The 23,435-nt window shown below is 48.6% G+C and overlaps 1 long non-coding RNA gene across 2 annotated transcripts; it reads left to right on the top strand.

The window, feature by feature from the left end:
• The first annotated feature begins 1,462 nt into the window (after nucleotides 1-1,462).
• On the top strand, nucleotides 1,463-15,953 carry LOC138687683 (uncharacterized). 2 transcript variants are annotated; one of them, XR_011326799.1, is made up of 3 exons: nucleotides 1,463-1,792; nucleotides 5,618-7,564; nucleotides 15,846-15,953. It is a non-coding gene; the product is annotated as an uncharacterized lncRNA (long non-coding RNA). The 2 variants fall into 2 exon arrangements; XR_011326797.1 differs by having other exon boundaries at nucleotides 1,463-6,451; nucleotides 6,608-7,564.
• The last annotated feature ends 7,482 nt before the right edge of the window (nucleotides 15,954-23,435 follow it).

Raw genomic sequence — 23,435 nt, 5'->3', positions numbered from 1 at the left:
AAGAGCTGGGAGCGCAGGGTAGGTGCAAGACGGGTCGTAGAGCTCCTAGATAGGAGGGATGTAAAGTGACAACCAAGGGATGGGGTAACAGGGCTTTCTCCCTGTCTTGTAGTGTGTTCGTGTGTGAAGTTTGGTCACTCATCTGGTGATGAGCCTGTTTCTCTACAGAAATGTTTCTGTGGGTGGTGGCTGTTGGTGTGGAGCATGTTCTCAGAGCAAGCGAGGTGTGGACCAAGGGCATGGCTGTAGCAAAGCCATCTGAAGAGGTGGGACATGCTACGTGGGCTAGAGGGAGGAGAGCTGATGTCCCCATTCCTAGTCACTGTGTCCCCACTCTGTGCCCCCACAGACACAAGCGCGTGTCCTCTGAGCAGAGCATCACACTCGCTTTTAGTGCTGGTGGCACTCAGGTCGCCAGAATACAGCACCAGTCCTGGATCTACTGCCCGCACCTGGAGAAAAAGAATTGTGAGTCTTCACGCTCTGCATAGAGGTATTTAGGTTTGTCTCTATTTGTCTTCCTCTAGTTGGTTGCATGGAAAATGGGTGGGAGAGACCACTTAGTGATTTAGGATGTTTGGATTTTTTATTGTCCCCCCACCCCCCCTGCTTTAGTGTTTTAGAGCATTTGTGCAAAGGGAGTTTCTCCTACTCCCTCAGCCCAGTCCAGGATTCTGGGGGCCAAAAGGGGCAGGTTGGGATGTGTTTGCAGGTTGCATGGACAGGGAAGGTCACTGCTCAGCTGTGACACGGCTGCTCCGTGCACCAGCAATGCAGAAGGAAAAACTTGCTTTGTGTTTGAGGTTGGCGAAGACAGAAGCATGGAGCTTGTCTGCCAAGGCAGGAACTCATCAGACCTCTTCAGAACAGTCCAAAAAATACCAATGCCTTTACCAGAAACCCTGAATCTCTGAGCATCCGACATAGTATTTTGGAGACAACAGTCAAGGTCTCTGCCACCTCCTGCCCTGAGCCTGTTTTGTGCAGCTTCTGAAGAACCACCTCATGGTCTTGATCGGCCAGATCTGGTGGTCCTTCCCCACACGTGGAGGAGTCTGCTTGCTTCCTTCTGTAAGCTCATGCCTCTCCCCTGCTCTGGGAACTGTGGCGTGAGGCACCGAGTCACGGAACAGCAGAGATGCTGTGGTGCTGAGATGCCTCTGTACCACCTTGCAGGGGCTTTCTGCGAGGCAGATGCCCCAGATGCAGCCCAGCACGGGGCCCTTCCCCTTCTGTGGGCTCAGGAATGAGCTCATCTTTGTATGCAGTGTACTTGGCCCTTGGCTCAGAGGTTGCACCCATGAGCCCTGCAGAAATTACCTCAAAGGGGATCTCAGCCCTTTGGCTGCCAACCTGAAGCCCTGGCTACAGCTGGATGCTGCTCGGAAGATCTGTCCTCCTAGAATTCATAGAGCACTGGGGTTTGGTATCATTTGAAGGAATTTCTCTTGTATTTTATTCCCCTCCAGCATGAGAAAGTGGAAGAAGGCACTTAAGACAGAGGTTTTACGATGCATCTTCACATCTCTGGATATGGGAGCGCATGTGCAGGAATACTGATGCCTCCTGCTCCAGCCTTCATGAGCGTACAGGCTGTTGCTCGTGATTCCCAGAGGTTTGGAGGCAGCAGGAATCTTCTGGATCTGAGAAAAGCTGAGATTTATCTGCATGGGAAAGTCTGGGCAGCCATAATGGACAGGACAACAGTGATGCTCGTAAAATCCTCGGCAGCTCTGGCTTTAACCCAAGACACCAGGGATCGTGCTCAAGTTTGTTCCTCACTTTGGAGCAAGTAATCGATGAGCTAGAGCTCATTTGACGGTGGTAATGTTGCAGCTCATCTTGGTGCTGATGCATCTCTGTGTGAGACGGTTTCAGCAGGTTGCTGATGCTACAGGCAAATGTGGAGGAGATCAGGAATGAGCCCTGGGAACAGTCTGAGCCTGTGAGTTTGTGGCGATGAGTCAGTCTTGATCTGTCACGGATGCGTCTCCTGTGTTGGGTACTCACAGTGGGTGCCGTTCAAGAGAAGACTTGAAATCAATAGTGCTTCCTAGTTCGCTGCTGTGAAGCTGCCACAGAGGTCATTTAGGACGTCATCCAAAGTGGAGGCTCATTGACTTCAACAGGCTTTGGACCAAGTCTGTAAGGAGCTGGCTTTACAGAGCAGTAAAATACTCCAACACATGGTAGCTCCATGCAGGTGTAGTGCCGTAGGAGGGAAAGTGCCATGGAGAAACCACGCGGTTACGTGACTTTTTGGGGGGTACCTTCTTGCTTGTTAGGGATTCATTAGCACCAAGGTGAAGGTACTGGGTGTTTGCCTGCTGAATTCACCCAAACCCTTCTGTATTTTGTAGTACAGGGAGACTCCAGCATGGTCTTTTCAGGCATGTGAAGGTACAGACAGGAGCTGCCTGTGCTCTGGTTGAAAAAACATTCCTATTATTTTCAGTCCTAGCTCTTTGCGTTCAGAAATGTGGAACACAAATTTAAGGAAAACTGTGTGTTGGAGGAAAAGCAGGACTTGCACCAGCCTGAACGACATGTGCATATACTCTAGAATGTTGTATAGAGTTTTGTGGAAAGGAACAACCTCCAGCTCTAGAGGGAGCATTGCTACATACGTTGTGGATTGATGCATTTCCCAGGGAGTTGGATTGATCCGTGGGGGTCTGTCCAGCCTGGCTCAGTCCTCTACACCACCAGAGAGACTTGGAGGGCAACAAAAATCCCGAGAACTCCGAAAACATGGCTGGCCAGGATACATGAGCAAACAGACCAACTAGTCCAGAGAAGACAATGCAAAGGGTCAGTGACAGAGAGTGATTCCCTCTTCCCTCTGCGTCATCCCGGGGAAAGGACAAGATGTAACGGACACAAATAGCATCCTGGGAGGTTTAGGTTCAGCAAGAAGATTTTTCAAACATGAGATTAGAGAAGCATTGGCATGGATTGTGCCGGGAGGTCTTCCAGCACTGGAAAGTTTGAAGACTGCATTGGATGAGCTCCAGCCAGGACTGTTTCAGTTGCAGCTGATCCCACCGTGGGCAGGGGATGGATTTAGCTGCCCCAGAGGGAGGATGGGAGTGTTCTTTCCAGCCTCTCTCTTTCTGCCCTTTCGGCTCAATGCATGATATTAGACACTGATGCTGGGGTTGCTGTTACTCGCCCTTCCTCTCGAAGCATTTTTAGCTCTCCTTATAGGACATGTGAAAAAGCAAAGCCCAGCCATAAAACTGGGGACAGACTCTCCCCTGTAGCTAAAGTTGATGCTGGGGGCAGAGGGGAGGGAATTGCAAGTCCTTGATTCAGAAGGAGTTGCGTGTTGAACCCCACCATGACCAAAATTAGAGCATCTCTTGGAGTGATTTAAAATTTACAATCCTGGGAAAAGCACCTTATCAGCTCGTAGAGGTTGTTGTTTAGTTGGAGGTGCATCTTCAGTATGTGTGAGCGCTAGGGCTGAACTTGCCTCTCTTCTTGAGTGGTGATTAGGAATGTCAGCTTAGGAGAGGAGATCTGGGCACAAAAGAGGTTCCACGCTGTGCAGAAATAAAAGGGGAGGCTCAAAAACTGCAGGAATCCCGCTCTCTGCACTTCCCTTTAGTTTCCCTGTCCTCCTGTGAAAATAATGTGTGAAACCTGGAGAAGCCAGCTGGAGCTGAGGGATGCAATGGACCCTGACACTGTAAAACACTTCCCTGCTAAATCCTGCCTGCAGCCTGTCCAGGGAGGATTTGCTCCATGGCTCATTGCACTCTCAGCTGGCATTTTGCTTCAGCTGCTCCTCGCACCTGCAGCGGTGGTGGCAACTGGAGGAGCTACTATGTGAAACCTGCAGCACAGATGAGGTGGGGTGACATGGGGGAGATGTGTTTTGGTCCGTGTACAACATATACATCATTGCACGTGAAGCCACCAAGGCGAGGTGAGGGGTGGGTTCTTTGCAGGCGCGGACTTGCATAGCTGGGAGCTGTGTTGGTTGATCCCACAGCAGAGTGTGAGTTCATCCATCAATATGAACCGCAGCCACTTCTGCCACGTCTGATGTCCCTGGAGGATCTCTTCCTTGTGTTCGAAGGACCTCTGCTTTTTCTTTGCTCTAAGTTTTCTAATAGCTGTGTCAGTGAAGAGAGAAAGAGAATAAAAACATAACTGGTTAAACAACTGGCCTGAAAAACTCAAGCATTTTTCCCAAGTTCTGCTTATCTCTGACCCTCAGCACAGTCCTTGACTCTAAGGGATTGTATGCATACCACCCCTGTTCTTGTTTTGGGACACACTTGCAAGCACGACCCTGTATTTTTTGTTCTTGGCATAAACGCTTGCCCTTAGCTGATCCCATAAGCCTGTTGTGACTCTTATTAGGGAATGTAGCCTGTCCCTGATCTAGTGCATGTGACGGTTAAGTCTGCTCTCCCATTCTGGACTGGTTTGCTTGCTGCTGGTGATGGCTGTGGTGGGTTATGGCAATGCAATGACATCTTTCGGGCCCTTGCTCCTGCTGACATTGCTTGGAGGTCTCCCCCTTTTTAACCCTAAGCTGATTCCTGAGCATATGTGGGCCAGACAGGGAGAATCCCACCGCTCTCCTTCCAAACAGCTCTTCCCAGATCAGAGCTTTGCTGTCATTTCTCTCTGCAGTCCACAAAAAACAGAGTTGCTGTAAAATGATCACACCTGGTAGTACAACAACTTCCTGATGTACCTGTGAAGAGATCCTGATGTTTGACCCAGCAGCTGGCAATCATCAACATAGAGAGCTCCAAATAAAATACATTCTTGTGCAGCTTTCGATCCGCTGACAGAGATGTTTCCCAGTGTAAAGCTGCCATGAAAAGTGTAAGCCAAAAACATATCATTTCTTAACCAGTGCTGCTAGGAATACTGCTGCAAAATGCAAGGAGTGAAGCGAATACACCTGGAGCGGTTTTATTCTGGCTCTGACTTTTCTTCCCATCTGCACTAGCTGTTAGGCAAGAACTAAACGATGCTCAATTCATCATCTCATCAAAGGGCTGCATGAAAGAAAGGAATAGGAACATCACAGGAGGTGTATGTAACGTGCTGCCCATGGCACGTGGTTGTCCCTGCTAACAGCAGCTGAAACCCCAAGCCTGCGGTCTCACCCGAAGCCTGCAGTCATCCCTTGTGTTACCAGCTCCCCAGAAAGAGAGAGGACATGCAGGTGTTTTCTCAGGCAGAAACAAGGAGGCAACTGGGGGTTGAGGCCCCTCATCCAGCCTACGTGTACAGACGTTGCTCCAGGAGGATCTGCAGGTCCGGCAGTAGGTTCCCGTAGGAGAACCATGGAATACCTCCAACTGCCTTTGGAGAGCACTAGGAGAAGTTTTAGACTGATGGCTCTTTGAGCAGGTCAAATTTTGCTTTTGCGTGATCTCTGTGAGCCCTTTAGGTTGTGTCCCAATTTCAATAGGAGAGCAGTTTGCTTTTTACTGATGTGCCCGCAGCAAGCAGGCAGGGCAGGTAGGAGGGGATGTGGCTGCCACTCAACGTGTTGCCTCCACTGTAGCCTGTGTCTGGCTTTCGTTTTGTTCTTGAACAAGCTGTTGGTACATTGAATGACAAGTATTTCTTTCTTTTTTTTCTTTAGGTTTACTGAAGAAATAAAGATTACTCAGTGTGACCTCTGCCCGTTGGTCCCCCAAGTAGCTCATGGCTGATTTTAAATAAACTTTACATATGGGGAGAGTTGTTAAAGGTATTACAAGTCCATAAACAATGTAAAATTCTGTGCCTGGGTAGGGGAGGAAAAAGGTAGGTCACTTCCCATGCTGTTTCAGCCAGCCAGCTCTGGCTGCAATACTTGGTGGGAATCCAGGCTTGCTTAATCCTGCTGCTCACAGACCTTCTAACTTTGGCTTTTGCAGGTATGATTTTAGGAGTGAGTTTAGGGATGCAGAAGCACGATCCGTGGCATTTTTCATTTTGCTTGAAAAGATGATGCTTGAAATTACAACAGGGAGTCTTTCCAGGCTGGAGTTTCATCCTCACTGGAGGGAACCAATGGATTTGATGGTTTCCTGGCTAGCAATGAGCAGGGAATTATGTTAGGGTCAGGAAACACAACCCAGCCTTATCACTAGGTTGGGCTGGAAGGGAATGGAAGGACCATGCTCACCTGGTGTCTTGCATGTTGGGTTTGCTCCATGTAGCAGAAGTGATCAGATGCTCTCTCATGCTCTCACTGCTGTGATTATACAACTTGTGCTGCTGCTCCTCCGAAGCCCTTTCAAAAAGGCAGTCCTGCTGACAGTCACACTCTCCTTGAAGTACCTGGCTTGCTGTTGGCTCTGTTTTTCTTCCAGCAGGCAAAACTTGAGGGATATAAATCAAAAGGGACAAGTGGAGCATATGAAACAGGCTACTTCAGTGTGCGTATTGGGGGAATCTCATAAAGTCCTTCACAGCAGCCAGGAGATTCCAGGTTTGGCTGCAAGACTGTAGTCCATAAAACTTGCTGGGATAGCTCTTGTGCTTTTCCCCCTGAGAGAGAGGAAACCTTTTTCCCTGTCTCATTTGCTGCTTCTACTGATGCCAGATTTCCCTGTGTGGATGTGTTTCTTTTCCTTCACACCCTCAGATAGACTTTCCATTGATCGCTGCCCCAACTCTGTGGCCTTTAGGTCCTGGAGCTCAGCGCTGAAATAGCCTCCTTCCAGATGAAAGGGAGGGATGAGGAGCTAAAAGTGGTGGGTTTCACTTCTCTATCAATTACAGTGCTTCCTCGACTATGTGGTTAGAGAAGTGCAGAGCTCAGGAAAAATCCAGGCTGAGGACCTGGCCTCAGCATCAAGGGTTTCCTTTCCGAGATGAGCGAACTATTGCTGCACTCTCCAAAATAAGGATCTCCCACTGTTTTATGTGATTGTATTGTATTTTTTTTTATGTCACACACCTCATTCAAAGGGCATCTGAACACAGTTTTCTCATGGAAAGTGCAATCATTTTCTGGAACGTGTTGCTGCAGAGTATTGCTGAATCTAGGCACTTAGCAAAATTCAAAACGAGGCTGGATATTTGTATGGATCGCAACGCTAGTCCAGGCCTGTAAGGGATTATGCTAACAAGTTTTGGGGCAGATCTGAATGGTGCTTTCAGGCCTTAGCTGTTCTTTAGTGCTTAGAGCTTAGGGGACACGCTCACGTTCGAGAGATTCCTAAAGATCTGCCTCCTTGATGTCGTCTTGTACCTTCCCATCGCTGTGTCCTGCAGAAAGCATGGCTCTGATCTGTATTTCTTCTGCTGTGGCTATCCATTTACGGTGTGTGTAGAATACCTGAAGGATTGTAAGCAAGATGCTCCTGACAAATGTCATGCTTGTCCCAGCTCTGAGAGCAAAGGAGAAGCCAGCACAGGCTGGATGCTGGGATTACATGGGGTATCTTCTCATGTAATTTGGGAGGCAGTTCTCGTTCTCTTCCCCCTAACATGTATTACAGGACTAAGAAAAGGGTGTGTGAGGGTCCAAACCCCTCCTGAACAAGGAGCAGAATAAGGCACCTGTGCAGGGCTCGCGGTTCCCTGCCCCTCAAGGCAGGTAAGTGACAACTACCCCTGATGGCCACTGTCACTAGCTGTGCTCCTCACAGTCTCTGGTACAAATAAAGCCACTGAGGGGATCAGGAGGGGTCTGCAGACAACCCAGGCAATGGATGAGAGTACAGCTCCCAGCTGATGTCCTCTGCCTCCTTGCTTTGCCCTGGGGAGAGGGGAGGTGGTGTTTGGTACCTAAACAAGCAGGCATGGAGTGAAACACTACTGAGCCTGTAGTCCTTCTTCAGCAGAGCCCTGTGTTGCATATGAATCTGTCTGTCCATCTATCCATCTGTGGCAGAATTAGAGATGGCTGCGATTAGAGTATTTAGAAGACTGGCACGTTGGGCCAGTTTTTTTACTGTGGAACTAAAGTTTGCTAAATTCACAACAGGCTTCTTGCTGGCGCACAGTTCTTCCACAGTGTTAATCAGCATCACTGTGTATGTAAGGCTCAGTCTCCAGCACTCCTATATATATTAGCTGCAAAACCACACAAGCGACGAATGCTGCGCAGTGAGCGCTGGCAGCTGTAGTCTCACTGGCTCCTGGTCACCCCGGTCAAGGTGACCAGGCTCGAGAGAGCAAGTCCGAACCAAACTGCTTGTTTCCTTTTTTTCTCCATTTTCCCTCATTTATGCCTGATGTTCTATGCTACTACCCAATCCCCAAAAGGGGTAGGGTGCTGGTGTGTTCCTCTGCTCCTGATACAGCTTACCTTGTTTTCTTTGTCTTGCCAGCCATCCTCCTTGTGTACTGGGGTGATGCTCTGCCTTTTTGCAGCCCCTTGTGTTTATCTCAGCCTCTGAAGTGCACCTACACCATCTCTGTCTGCCTTTTTTGGTGATTACGGTGCTGACATACCCATGCAAAATTGTGTCTGGCTATGCCATCAGCGTAAGAAAGCACTTGCATGCTCTCGCTAGCTACGCTATTTTAGTAAGCTTATATGGTGGTTCAAGGCAAGTTAATATTAATTTTACACTGGTCGGTGTGTTTGTAATTTATGGATGTCATAGGTGCCTGTGTTGGCTAGGCGGGCTGTCGTGCGTGGGCGCATCGGTATTGCGGCATCGCTCACTGCTCCGGTTTGGGTTTCATCTTCTCGGCGTGCTGCGGGAGGGAGCTGAAGTTTCCCTGAAAGCAGGTGCAGGTTCGCATCCTTCCCCCTCCGTCCTCAGCATCGCCGCCTGACACTCACGCCACTCGTGTCCAGGGCCTGTGTGACCACGCCGGACACGCGGGGTCCCGAAGCCGGCGCGCTCCCCGGCAGAGGGCACTGACAGACAGATGGACGGATGGATGCAGAACGCACGCCAAGACTTATTTTGCTCTTTTGCTCTTCTCCGAGGCCCTTTAGCCAGGGATCTCGAGCCAGTTAAGCTGTAGCATAAGCTGCATACTTAACTGCTTTGCTGGATGAGGCCAGGCTGCTCAGAAGCTGGCAGGATCAAGGCTCGGTCTCCTGTTTCCCCAGCTGATGGTAGTGCCTATGGCTCCAGCCCATAAAACCTGAGCTCCGTGTGGGTCTTTGGTAGGATGGGGGTGGGTGAAAGAGGTCCCTGCAGGATGCTAATTCTTGCAAAATGCTTAGGGGGGGATTTCTTTTTGGCATAATTTATTGTGAGTGTTTCAGGGTGGGTCGGGCGGGGGGGGGGGAAACACCGACGCAACCCCATATTCTGACCATGGATTTTTGCCTGAACAAGTATGCTGAGAGCAGATTGCAGATGGAGACCTTGGGAGGTGATGCCAGGAGAAAAATACCACCCTAAAATGTGCATAAAGGTAATAATATCTTTTTTCCATCTCCTCCTCTCTTTCTTTTCCCTGCTGGTCACAGACCCCCTGGCTCAGACACCAATGCACACAAACAAAACCTGCATGTTTTATGCACTGACCCACTGATCAGTGAAATTTGAAGCAGGAGAGCTCAAAGAAAACATTCAATATTAGCCTATTAAAAATCCAGGAGGCGCTTTCTATAAATTGACTGTCTCCCCGTTTGCCCCGAATTGCGCAGCATCTTCCTTATACTGCGCCTGTTCTTGTGAGGTCTCAAAAGCCACGCAGCAACAGGCCTGGTTAGCATTTAGATGGGAGACCTCCAAGAGCTTTGGGTTGTTGAGAAACAAGTATTGGAGGCTCAGTAAGTGGCATTTTCCTCTCCCGAGCCAGTGTTAAACAAGCATCCTTTCCAGCAGCAGCGGATCTCATTCTTCAGCGCTGTCATTCTGGCACCCAAGAGCTCTCCAAAGTTAAAGCCCATCTTGTCAACATCAGATGCACTGAGATACTCCGGGTGCTCACTAAAAAGGAGAGACACATGCACAGGACATGGTTCTGGCACCCATCACAGTGTCCAGAGATGGATGGGACCTTAGTATTCAAGTATTGAGCAAAAATGTTTATATTTTTAATACAGCAAGGGTCAGGTTAGGTGATGCTGGAGGAAGGAGTTTTTGAAGGAGGGATTCGGATCTCCCTGTGCTTCTCTCTTTTGCTTGCTAGCATCAAGCTGACAGTAAACTGGTCCTGACCCTTTCCTCCAAGGGTTGCTAGATAGCAGTCTCACTCCTCTCACACCACCCATTGCTCTTGCACTTGCTGTCTTCTGAAAGCAGAGCGTCTCTCCAGTCTGTTTCCTCCAGACTCTTCATTGTGGGTAACATTACTGCTAATTTACACCTGATGATTCAGAACAGCAGATGGAGAAGATGAGGATGTTCTTCTCAATCAGGAGCAGGAGAAACTACACCTGGAGGGTTTCTTTGCTTGAGTAAGCTGAATGTCTGGATGGGGACAAGCTCCATAAGCAAAAGGATTAATCTTGGTGAGGCAAAAGAGTTTTATGTGCCAGAAGTTTACTCTCCTGAATGTTTCCAGTGTCGTCCTGAAAGTCACCAGAAGCTGCAGACAAATTCAAAACTGGTTGCGCAGTAGAATCTGGAGCAGGGGAAAGTTTTTATGTTAAAGCAAAGCGGCTGTATAATGTGTATCTTTTTTTTTCTTCTTCCTGTGGTCCTGTGCCGTCATAAGGGTCTACAGCTGCAAGAGGCCTAGGTGGTGGCTCTGGGCAGGGTGACACACAGGCAGAAGACACCCTGCACAAGGCAGGCATGGAGCTGGGTAACTTTCTCAGGAAGAAATAAAGCAGAGGAGAGGGTCGTTCTTGCACTCGTTCCTACAGGGCTGGGGACAGCCTGGTCTCCGTGGCCTGATGCTAACCACTCTGTGACTCCAAATGGTGCATGGGCTTACGTGGTGGGGGACAGAAATTACACCCACCAGCGTGTTCGCCTGCAGAGGATTCCCACCAGTGGGGAATTAACTAGTGACCGCCGATGCTTCTGCGGGGGTACCGTTATAGTCCATTTCTACAGGCTATTTGGGTTTTTTTCTACCTCGGGGAGAAATAAGAAGCCCAATAATAGATTTTTCCCTGATTTCATCCTCAGACTGATGTGGGTGGAGAGGCCGCAGTGATTACTAAGGACACAGTGGAGGTTTTTTGGGTTTCTAGAAATTCGGTGTGGGCGCCTCAAGCTGGGGCTGTTTTGTTTTAAAAGTGAACGTGAGCTGTCGGACCTGGCGCTGTGGGATGCTGACACCACCTGGCAGAAGGGTTGCACTCAGATCAGGATGACTGTATGTGTTTAATTTTGAGCTGGAGGAGGAGAACTATGGTGAGTCCTGGGTCAGTGACAATGAAGTCTGGACTCCAGATGTGCAAAGCCTGGCAGCACGAGACGGGAAGGCTGTTTAGAGAAGAACATTTTGGAAGTCTGGGGGAGTGCACAGTGGGATACTAGATCTCAAATTAAATCTTCAGCCAAAAAGGGAGGAATCTAGCAGCAGTTTTATCAGGCTGGGCTACTGCAGGAATGGCTTCAGCTCCAGGCCAGGAGCGTTGCTGAGAAATTGGCTCCTGCAGCAGCCTTGTCTGATGGGTCAAAGGAACAGCTTCCAGATTTCGCAAAGTGGTTCATCTAAACATGAGGCAATGGGGCAGTGAGCTGGCTCAGGGTTGGTGGGTAAACTTTTGAAGGTGCCCGGTGTCGAGCGGTGCTTTCGACTGAAGACTGTGCATGTCTGGAGGCAGCATTGCAGGGACAGCAGGGACGCATCGCTGCCAAAAAGCTACAGAGCTTCTGTTGGTTTTGAAAGCTTAACTATCCTGGTTGACTTACCCCCACGGATGGCAAATGGGAAGGAGGTTCTGCAGCAAATGGTGCTCCTTAAATGCAATATCTCATGCTTAAGTGTCAGTTAGTCACATTGTCAGCCTCCGTGCGTGGCCCCGTCTGCTCCTGTTGCTCTTGGCAGGTGTTCAGTGCCTCCTGCGACACGAGTTGTCGCAGCCGCTGTGCTTCGCACTGATGAAGGATCCATTTCCAGAGCAGAACCCAAGGATTTGACAGCACCATGACTGTCTTTGTTCATGGTGTGAGAAATGAGCACTGCCAAAATGTGTCTTGAGTCTTTTACAAGGACTGTGGCTGTGGATAGGCAAACTAGACATTTCTAGCGTGCCTCTCTGCTCAGGCTGCTCTTTAGCTTGATGTGCCTTGCATGGTAAGAATAATTCTCATTTTTAAACTGGGTATTTAAACATTTTCTTGTAAGAAAAAGCCTTAAAGCAGGAATAAAAAACCATTGCTATACAGAGAGGCAGTGGCCACTAACAGGCAAGTAGGTACCTTGCTAGCGGGAACCATGGTCCCTGCAAATGTCAGGTATTTCCAGGAGTAAGCAGCAGCCGTGTGAATCTTAGGGATGTGAATTTTAAATTAAGCACTCAAAGCTCCTGCTACACGTCTCTTAGGTGCCCAGCATCTTTGGTAGATGCAGACCGCTGGAGGAGATTTTCCCTTGAAAAGCTCAAGAGGCAGAGAGTAGCTCGTATTCAGGGCAGGTTTTGAAGGGAGCATAGTGAGGAAGAGGAGGACAGACAAAATACTTTTTGAGCACCATGTCTTCTATGTTTCCAGTGGGGCAAAAAGGTAGGTGGGAAAATAAAACCACATTTGTATTATTGAGGTTAACTGTGTGACTTCAGAGCGGGCTGCTCTATTCCCCAAAGGAAGTTCAGAGCCAACCTCTTGGCTTGCAAGCTGATCTCCACCAGGGACTCGCTCACCTCTGGATGTTTTCAATCAAGCTGCTGGTGGAGAGCTCTCAAAATCAAGAAGTCACCCTCTCCATGGCAGTAATTTTGGATATGACCACCTATTTCAGCAGAGAAGGCCCAGTAGCTGGTTGGCAATGGAGGCCACGTGCTCCTCCCTGCCCTCGAGGGGTTTCCCACAGGCCAGAGCTGGCAGATATCAGGTTTGATGTGTTACGGGGATGTTTGTGTAGGAGCTCTATCCGCTTTGGTGGTAAACTGAAGGTTTCAGCTTAGGTTCACCCACTAACTCAGATCCTTAACTTTGAAGTGGCGTCTGGTCTAAGTTCCCTCTGAAGCCGATAGAGAGAGACGAGTTGTCCTAGACCTAGAGTTTAAATTGTCTTCACAGGCTGTAAAGAAAACACAGAGCAGTGAGACACCTTATTATAAAAAAATACAGCTAGATAGGATGAATCCAGGCCCCAGTCCTTAGCACTCTGGGTTGAGATCTGAAATGTTTTGACTCTCGGAAAGCCCCATATCAACTGGCTTTTACCTATTTCTCTTCTACAATTGCCTCATTAATATTACTCATCCCTGCAGACCTTGGTGTGGCCCAGAATCCCATTTCACAAAGCGTTACACCGACACAGCCTGCTGCCATCCTGCTCCTGAGCGATGACTGAAGCACCCCTGTGAACCTCTTCAAAGTTTGGTTTTGCTGCTATAAATTGCTGATGTCAGCGATGATAAATCCTGAGGGAAGCTCCAACCCTAGGAGAGCCACGCTGGGGAGCCCGTGTTGGACCCTGATCTCACATCCCCCCCTCCCTCCTCCAAGCCCTAGTCCCAGGTCCCAGCTGACTACAGGGGATCTAGTAAACGGGAGTGGTTTTTAAAACAGTTTCCTAACGAGAAGCATGTGTCTGCTGCCTGGGATGCTGCATCGTGGGATGCTGTGTGACCAGAGAACTGTGACCCTGCGCCGCAGGACCACGAGGCACCATCTCAGCTCTGCCCTGGGAGCACCTCCTTCCATTCGAAGCCATCGTAGCCTGCCAGGGAGCTCCCAGGAGAGCCTCGGGGAGTGGGTTTTCGAGAGTGGGTGTTGCGGGGACGTTCCCGTCAGCAGGTGTGGGGCAAAGGGCCAGATGACAATTCTGAGCATAGCAGGGAACGGGGCAAGCCCTTACAAGGGAATGTACAGTATGCCGGGCACACGCAGGCAGCGTCCATCAGCAAGTACAGTAGCAGCCTGGAATAGTTTGGCCGGGTAGCCCTGCATGAGGGAACGGTCCTGAAATAGGTCGATAGTCTTGATGTTATTTTTGTTGCGCTGGAAACCGCAGCCCTGGCATCCTGCGTGGCTGCCAGGTCCCAGGTGGCTGCGCTGGGGCGGGTGCCCCTCCACATCCCAACGTGGGAGGCGAGGAACCACCTTCCAGCAGGGAGAGGAGGGGGTTTGGGAGAGAAATGGTGAAAGGTTTGTAAAAATGAGCTTGCAGTGCTCTGGAGTGGAGAAATACGAGCGTGGCATGGGAAGCCAGTAGCCTTATGATGCTGAGGACCAGAGGCTGAGGAGAGGGGCCCATGGAGGGATCCCTCCTCCCTTCTCGCACTGCTTCATCGTGGGGATGGCAGGCAGAGCTCCGTTGCTGCAACCACCTTTGTCTCAACAGTCCGTGCAACACCATAGATGCTTCTGTCAGAGCCACCTTCTTAAAATCAATCTTGAATTGTAAAATATCTCCTGAAGCAACGGTCTCCACTAGGAGCTGCACAGTGGTCAACCAAATTCCTGGTTCAGTCAAAGGCTGGCCCAAAAGAAACCCTAGGGTCGTAGCCTTAAATCACTTGGGCCTATGGAGTTTGAGGCCTGTAGAAACTTTCTGACCTCAGTGATTCATTTTTTAGGCAAAATCTGTGCTTTTTACATCTCGGCATGAGGCAAACTTTAGCAGGAAAAGAGTTGAATGCTCAAGAGCAAATTTTGCAGAAAAAAAGGTGTTAAGCCTAAAATTTCATACAGGAAAGTTGGGAGGAAAGCTGTGCCAAGCTTCAAGTATGAAGCAAACTCTGACTTACTGGGTCCTCAAAATAAGTGGCCACTTTTATAAGGTGACGATGATTTCCAGATTGCATGTTCCTGCCTGCTTTGAGTGGGGGTGAAACGGGCTAACTTGCTGTCACTGGGTTTCAAGGTGGATCCCTTTTTCTTACTGCATCTGAAAGATAAGCAAAGCAAGGAAATTGAGGTTGAAATTGAGGGACTTGTGAGTCTTCACATAGCTCCCAAGAGTTATGCTTGATGACACAGCAGGTATATCTACTGAGGTCCCTACACAGTGACAGGAAAGTGATGCATGATCATAAAGAGGAGAAATATCTCCAGAAATAGAAGCACGTTTAGCTGCAGTGTGTGCCCCTCCTATGCTCCTTTACTTACGGGGTACAAAAACCGAGAAGAGATCACCTCTTTTCCTCCTTCTTGAGGCTGTTACTCAGGAAAAGCTGGGGCTCGTTACCCTCTGGGGGGGTTATGGAAGGTGGGTTGTTCTCCAGGTACATAGGAGATGTTCCCATGCAAGAATATTTAAGCATCTCATGTTCTTTTGGCTCCCTGGTGAGTAAGAGCAGGCTGTCCCTGAGTTATAACAGGGAACTGAAAAATGAGGGTTTCAGATTAATATGGAGAGAGGAGGGGCCTGCAGGGAATTCATAGGTTTCACGAATTCCCATCTAGGAATTCCCCAGCTACTGCTTTCCGAGTGAAATGTCATGGCTCATTTATTCTTGTCACTATTGTGAGCTGCTGTGAACACTCTCAAATTAAGTTATACTTTGTTAAAACACCATCAATATAGGCACAAGAAGAAAAATTATTCATGGGTTTGTCCTGCTCCTCAAAGAGTTGAGTTCCTACCTTTGCAACCGGCATCCAGGTTTCTCTTGCAACTTCTCCTCCTCCTTAGGAAGGACAAAACCCCTCCCATGGCCCTTCCAGTGAACTTTCTGCCTGGAAACCCTGAAGCTGTGACTTCATTTAGAGCCTGAAGGGGCCAGCTCTGGATTGTGTCAGGCAGGATGTCCTGGGACTTGAGGTCTTGAGGAGAAGTCATGGATAGAAAAAAAAAAAAAAAGAAATAAAACGCCATTTTTGTTTCATTTCCCAAAGGTCTCCTTAACACCGTTTCATTTCGAAACAAAAATGTGCAAGAGCCGTGTGCTGGAATGGGAAGATGGTCTCAATTCACAAGTGTGGGGTTAGCTCCTGGGCTCGTGCTATGCTCCTTCAGGGCATGTGGTGAGGCGGGAGAATGTCTTTGGGCAATGCAGGATGGAGAGGACTTTCAAACATCCCCTGCCTTCGTCTCCCTTGGGAAGAGTGGGAGCATGTTCCTGAAGTCTGCAAACCAAGTGCATCTGAGGTGAAAATGTTTTTGGAGTAAATATTAAGCTTGTAATACATGGGCTATTGCACAGTCGATTATTGCACAGCTGCAAGAGTGCATTTCTTTCCATTGTTAAACTGAATTAAATTCAGTTGTTTTCCTCTAGATGCACTTGTAGATGTGGTGGAGCCTTTTGTGGTTCTCTGGGCGTCGGGAGAGTTACATGAAATGGCTCCTTTCCTGACAGTCCCCCATCCAACATCTCTTAAACCTGACAAAATTGCTCACGTTTTCAGAGTCTCCGATGGTCAGAAGGAACCTAAAAATATTTGAGGACAGGGCCCAGAAGAAGAGCTTGTGGTGTTTTATGTAAGCTGATTCTGTGCCTGTGAGAACAGCCATTGATTTTTATTGGAAAAAAAATATGCAATGACCGCTATGCTCGGTAACCGCGTTCCCAGGATTAAACCTAAATGTAGAGAGGAATTGAGAGCTATGTATGAATTATAAGTTTAGCAATTAGGCCTTTCACCTACCCATCTGCCCTGAATTGGCTTTCTAGATGTATTTTTTTTTAAAACAATCAGGTTAAAACATCCCTAGTGAACTTTGTCTGTCGAATATGAAGTATATAGGGAACATATGATATGGGGTGTGGTAGGAAGGGTTTATTGGCTCTCATTTGGGATGACTGCAATAATATAGCCTGAGTAAAATAGATGTGAAAGAAAATGTAGCCTATAAATGTTTACAGAATGAATCTGAGTTACATTACTTGCCTTAAACTATACTCAGGTTACCTCAGGGATGTTAGAGAATGTGTCTGTCATATACATTTATGCATCATAGATATTTAAGTGCAAACCTACTTCTGCGATCTTTTCAAATGTGTAATCTTATGATGGAGGCTGGCTTTTGGCAAATCTTCAGCTGTTAAACCAGGGCTTTCTTATGGCATGAGGAGGAGGAAAAATTATATAATGAATATGTTTTCTGGAGCACCTACCATTTCCCTCCAGTAGATGTTATTAGTCTTATGTTGGTATTGAGGCTGGTGGGAAGTGTTCAGAGCTCCTCAGGAAAGCTGGGAGCTGCCATAAATCCCCAATTTATATGCATGAACAAGGCAGTGAACTGCAGCTACCTCTGCCCCCCTCCTCTCCCACCCTTGGCTTTGCAGCCCATGGTGTGAAAAGGGAGCCCTGTGGCAGGCACCGCGTCGAGGGAGATTCCACCTGTGCAGGCTGGACCTCGTAAACCTGTTTAAAGCCCTGAGGAGGCCAGTGTGCTTCTCCTTCCGAGGGGGAAAATCAAACCCCAGAGCGGGGCAATGATGTTTCAGGGGGTTGCATCCCTTCGGCTAGCGCTGGGGGTGCGATGGGGCTGCAGCCTCCGAGGCTGCACGGGTTGCCAGCACCGTGGCCGTGCCCAGTGTGCCCAGTTCTGCTTTGTGTCGGGGCTGCGCTGTGGCTTTCCTTCCTCTCTCGGAGCAAAGGGAAGGAGCTCTCTGTTCCATGTTTGGGCCTTGTTTCACTTCCACTTTTGACTGTGGTGGGCTGGGGGCATGATGTGGTGTTGGCAACCACTGATGGTAGGATGTCTTATCTTAGTGGCTCTTGACAGCCGGAAAAGTAAATCTTACTGGTTTTCTCCATCTGGTCTTCTGGATGGATCAGGCCATTTTCTTACCTCTTTCCATAGGATGAGCAGTCTAATCCTACCCCTTCCTTGTCAAGGGGGTGGACTCCAATTTCACCTGCACTCTCCCAGGAGAAGACCTGCACTAGCTCTGTGAAGCAGTTACCACAGTTCCTCATCAGCATGTTTTGCAGTAGAGTCTTGGTGGGCATCAGCACGAAACAGGTAACAAAAATGGCCAAACTAATGGAAAAAGTTACAGTGGGCTTTTTTTCTTCGCTACATTTCCAAACATGGGCACTTTGATGGAAGACTGGGGCAGCTTAGGTCAAATCTAGCATTTATAGCTATATCTCTGTATTTGCCTATGTGTCTAGCATAGTGGTACCTACACGTTCCTAGGAGTGTGGGATGTGGGACTAGGAAGAATCACCTGGATGCACACTGTGACCCTTTGTGTTTCGGGCAGCCGTGACATACAGCAACCCCATGTCCACCCCACATCTTCATTAATTCAGTCAGTCATATGACAGAAAAGTGCTTTGTGTCTTGTAGTCCTTATTGGAAGGCTGTTCCAGGCGAGAGCTTCTCAGAGGGTTGTCTTCTCTCTCTAATTTCTCGCCTAATTTATTCCTGGCCTCTTCATGCCCGTTTGTTCCTGTGCCAACATTGTCTTTTAGCTTCAATAGCTCAACTGCTTCCCTGGTGCTTGCCACTGATGTATTTATAGACAGCAACCGTGTCTCCTCTCAGCTTTCATTCTGTGGCCTACATGAGCTTTTTTAGGAGATGACTACCTAGGGAGCGGAGATGTGTAGACACATCTCGGCTGGTCTGACAGTGGCTGGCGCCCACGGCAGCCCCAGGGTGTCAGGGCAGGGTGGGCTGTGCAGTCCCAACGAAGAGCCGCAGGGCAACCTGGGCAGTCAGTATCCCTGCCGGCACGTCCTAGTTGGCAGCGCATGAGCGTGATGATGCCTGAGATGATGCCTGAGAGATTGAGTCCGCGTGACGTTTCGTGGTGCAGTCACGCTGACTTTGTGCTACATCCAGAAGAATGCTGAGAAATTGCTAACAACTGAGGAAGGAGCTGTGCCGATGCTTCAGGACCATGCACAACCCGTTGGTGAGAGACCCCAAAGCCAATCGTTTTACTTTTTCCTTAAGAAGTAGTGCAAGCATGAGACCAAACAGTGACATTTCCATTCAGAGATGCCTCTTCCTACCATAAGTCACTCAGCTGGAGAGGTGGTACGCTCTCTACCTCTGGATGGCTTTTAAAAAAACATACCGAAGACTGTCCCACTCTCTCCAGCCATCATGGAGCATGTGGATGGAAAAAAGAGGCACGAACTGTGGCAGCGAGAGATCGCTGCCCATCTTTGACTTATTCTGGTGTCTACACACAGGTCTCCAGACAGGGTGTGAAGGGATGGAGAGCATGGCTTTGCCACCGATGCGTTAGGTGACCCTATGGCAGCTATTCCACATCTCTCTGCGTTCTCATCATCTCTTTGGCCTGTAACCCCCCTGGGGACCGCATGACCTTGGCACACAACCCACAGCGCCTCAGGGGACCCCGCTCTTGGGATTTCCAGGAGCTTCTCTAGCAATGCTGGCAATCACTTCCTATGTTGTTTATTGTTCTCCTCCGCCTCTGACCCAGCTGCTCACGTTGCAGCACTTACAAGGGTTGACGCTATTCACAGGAAGGAAATATAGCTGCATTTTAGCTCGTATTTATGTGGTTCTCCTACTCCACCTATGCTTTGGCCTTCTGCAACATCTGTCATCACTCAGCAGAAAGGAAGGAAACAATGAGTCCTTGCCTGAAAGCAATTTTTCTTTTACAGAAATTTTTGGTGAAAACAAAAGTCTTTTCGGGTCTGTCAAAACGGAACTGAGAATGTTGCAGCTGAAAGTGGCAGCGGTAATTTGCTTTTCCTGACCCGGTTTGCTTCTGCCGCTTGGTTGCCCATCCTGATGTCTCCTTTTTGGTTGCAAGCTGTTCTCATGGTGCAGTCTGGCTGTGCCTCCTGACCCTGCAGAGAGTGGAAACCCCAGGAGAAAACTGCAGCTCCCATAAAGCACTGCGATGTGCATTTTAGGTCTGATGGTTTTCATGTGGTCAAAAGATTTCCATGATAAAAATGACATTTTCTGGGGGAAGGTTAAAACAGTATCGATGGACATGTGGCCATACGCAGACAAGATAATCCACCCTAGTTATGTGCACCCAGCGCTTGCTGTCATATTGTAAGAATATTGGGTGCAACCACTTTGCATGTGCTGTGCTGCTTTGAGCCTTGTCTGTACCCTAACACAAAGGCAATAATTGTACATGCTTTATTTCAGGAGATATTGGAGAGTTAAGGCAAGGTGCTCACACACAACTCTAAGAAATATCACAGTGAGGACCAGCTATAGAAAGAGCTTGCATCCAGTGGAAGGTTTTTACTAAGTAAAAGTACTTGGAGAAGATGATTTCCCCTTTTTATCTGTCTCTGTTGTCTCTTCCTTTGATAGCCAGTCCAGATATCACAACTTGATTCTCAACCAAATGAGAAGTCTTCAGTTCTGCCTTTCATGCCCTGACCAGGCTAGCAAACTTCTTTCCCACTGACAAATTCTGCGAGATTCCCATTTTCCTCCCCTTTGGCAGCAGGACAAACTCCAGAAACATTTTAGCACGTGGAGGGAGGGCAGGGATCGATGGAGACCAGTGCAGCAGAGCCAAAGCCCAGGAGAATGGACACCCGTGTGGGGTAGGAGAGATTAGCTCTCCTTCTCCAGCACGGTGGCATCAACGTGGGGACAAGCTGCAGCACTTTAATCTGTTAGCACCAGTGGGATCCAGCCAAGGGACCCACACTGAAATAAAACTCTCCCGTTTTCTAGATGGGGCTCAGCAGGATCAGATGTTCATCACAGGGGTGAGGGACGAGATGGTTTGGCCCCTGGGGGTCTGGGGACACGCGTCGGTGTGCATGACCGCATGGATGTGAGCTGCAAATAGCCCCAGTGCCGGGGTCCGCTGTGACCCACGGGGTGGTGGGGTGTCACCGCCGGGGTAAAAGCACGTGGCATCAGCTGGGGAAGGGCTGAGCGCCGCGTCCTGCTGCAGACGTGCGAGGGTTTCCAGGCAGAAAGTTGTTTGTCAAATTGTTGTGCTTACTTTCTCCTGACCTGTGTGATCAAGAGCAAATCGCCCAGGCCAAAAAAATCCCCAAAAAGGAAGGGGGACTAAGGTTATAGCCTTCTTGCTTGCAAGAGGGGCTGTAAAACTGCATTTGAGGGAAGTGCTTGGTCCTTCCCGTCACGGGGCTGCCTATGCTCACTCAGATTTTCAGTGCCTGCAAGTATGTGCTGGAGGGAGTTGACCATCGCATTTTTGTCAGATCCCTCCTCAAAGGCAGAACTTGACGTCCTGCTTCTCTTTTTCTCTTGTCTCCCCCCGCCTCCCCTTTTCCCCTGTCCACATGACAGTCATAAAAATATAATGGAAACAATATGGGGATAGTCCTGGTTAGAGCAGCTTCCTTCTGGATGAAAGCCGCGTGCAGAAGCCAGGGAGGCTGCAAGATCCCTTTGGAAAGCCACTGAGGGTGGGTCACGACATCCATGTTTCCAAAACCGGTGCTGTGCTGGGACTGTACTGGAGGAGTGGGGCCAGTTGCCTACCAGGCACTGAGTATCGTGCTGGCAGGATAGGAAACCCCAAAATGTGGTTATTCTGTTTGATTTTTTTTTTTTTTTTTTGGTACTGAAAAGCTCTTTGGGGCAAGGCTGTGGAACCGTCAGAGGGTGCTAAAAGCATCCTGAATCCTCTCCTCCTTCCATCCTGGCTGTGGGGCTTGCTGGTCCCTGCTGGGCAGGAGCTGCCATGGATGTGCCTGTTGACTGTAGCCTACTGGCGGCTGTTTGCAGCCAGGGAGGACAATATGCTGATTGCAGAATCCGGTTTAATTACTCACAGCACATGCCATTAAAAGAAATTGGCTCGGCTTTCTCAGGAGCAACACGTCTGAACTGACTCACCTTCATAAAACTTGGCTCACATGCTAATTAGATGGCTTGGCTTAAAAAGATTGAGCCCCTATTCTACCACCAGCTTGCAGGACCCTGTGTTATTTAAAGATTCTAGGTTTCCTTATATAAGAGTTCAATTGTTTTTTCAACAGAAAAAAAAGAAAAGACCTAAAAAAGAAAAGAAAAAAAGAAAAAAACCAACCCACCCTTTAAACAGAATATAAATTTATACATCATTGAGTTCTTAATTTTCATGGAATTTCTCTCCCCCTCACAGACAGAAGTTGTATATACAGGATTTTAGTATTTCCTCTCCGGCTCCAGCCCCAATTTGAAGGACTGTAAAAGTTTGAACTGATTCCAATAGCGCGCGGTTTGCATGGTCTCTGCTACGCTGCAGAGTCAAAACAGCCCACACAGTAACAGACATGCAGTAAATCTTGAGAGAAGTGTTTCCTTTCTTCACACACACACACACGCATACAGGATTGAAATTCAATTATAGTTTTAAAATAATACTGAAATCTGGAGGCAGAAGATAAAAAAGCAAGCAATGCTCCTCACAGCAAGGAACCCGGCGTGTTTTGAAGCACTATCAGGTTTCACCGAGCTCGGAACTGATGATAACGTGTTTAGCATATTCTGCGGTCAGGCTAGTTTGCAAACATGGACTCATTATTAGTGAATAATCATAACAGTTAATTGTCTTTGGAGAGAGATTTAAAGTCCCCTTGCACTGTGTTTTTTGCCTATCCCATGTACTTTTTCCCAAATATTGGGAAGAACAGAATGTAAAACTGCAGATCATCAAACTAGCCTTTAATAATGCTGCAAGACCTGCGTGCACTGCAAATACACAAAATCCTTCATTCTCCTCTGCTTTTTCTCCCTTGTACATATTATAAACAAAGGAAGAGAGCAGCAGGCTGTGTGCCAAATCTACCCATGTTTTCTTTTTATCTTTCCTTCCACCACGCTTTTGCCTAATTATATCATGGTGCCTGTAGGAGAGGGGCCATATCATCAGATATTTGCAAAACTCTCAGTAGCAGCAGTAACGATCGTCGCACCCAAATCAGTCCCCAGGGCTTTGCTAGCTGAGTACGAGGCACATTTTAATAACGGAGCAGTGTTGGGTTGGGGTTTTCCCAGCGATGCTCGTATCGGCCCCGCAGGGTGCATCTGGGCTGAATGCCGTGAGTGGGGATGGATCTGCCTTCCTCCGTGAAGGAGGTTGAGTTGTGATTTTGGAGAGAAGAGCAGCCCATTTTGTGGGAACTGCTGTTGTTTGCTGTGCAGGAATGAGCCCAGAGACTGGGTGTAAAGCCTTTTGTTTCTCTCCCAGGCAAAGAAAGGCCGTGAAAAGGACCAGTTGAGAGATAAACAAGAGATTTGGGGAAAGAGATTGAACTGGGGAAGGAGAGAACAAGGAGAGGTAGCAAGAACAAGGAGGGCAGCAAGAAGGTGAAGCCAAGGGAAGGCGAACACAGCCCAAGAGACCCAAGTGGCTGAAACATTTCCCACTCTGAGCTTTGGTGGTTGAACCTTGCCTTGGCATTGGTTTCATGACTGGGTGGAAAATCCATGGGGATTACACCTTCGTTTTCTCCCTCCCCGGACATCAGTGTTTGTATTTCAAGGGTATTTCAGGGGGTAGCTCAAGTCCTGCTTTCCCCACGGTAGCATGGAGTGGTTCCTTGCTTACA

The sequence above is a fragment of the Haliaeetus albicilla genome, chromosome 1 (genome assembly GCF_947461875.1).
Source record: "Haliaeetus albicilla chromosome 1, bHalAlb1.1, whole genome shotgun sequence".
NCBI lineage: Eukaryota > Metazoa > Chordata > Aves > Accipitriformes > Accipitridae > Haliaeetus > Haliaeetus albicilla.
This window is presented reverse-complemented; position numbering and strand designations above follow the sequence as displayed.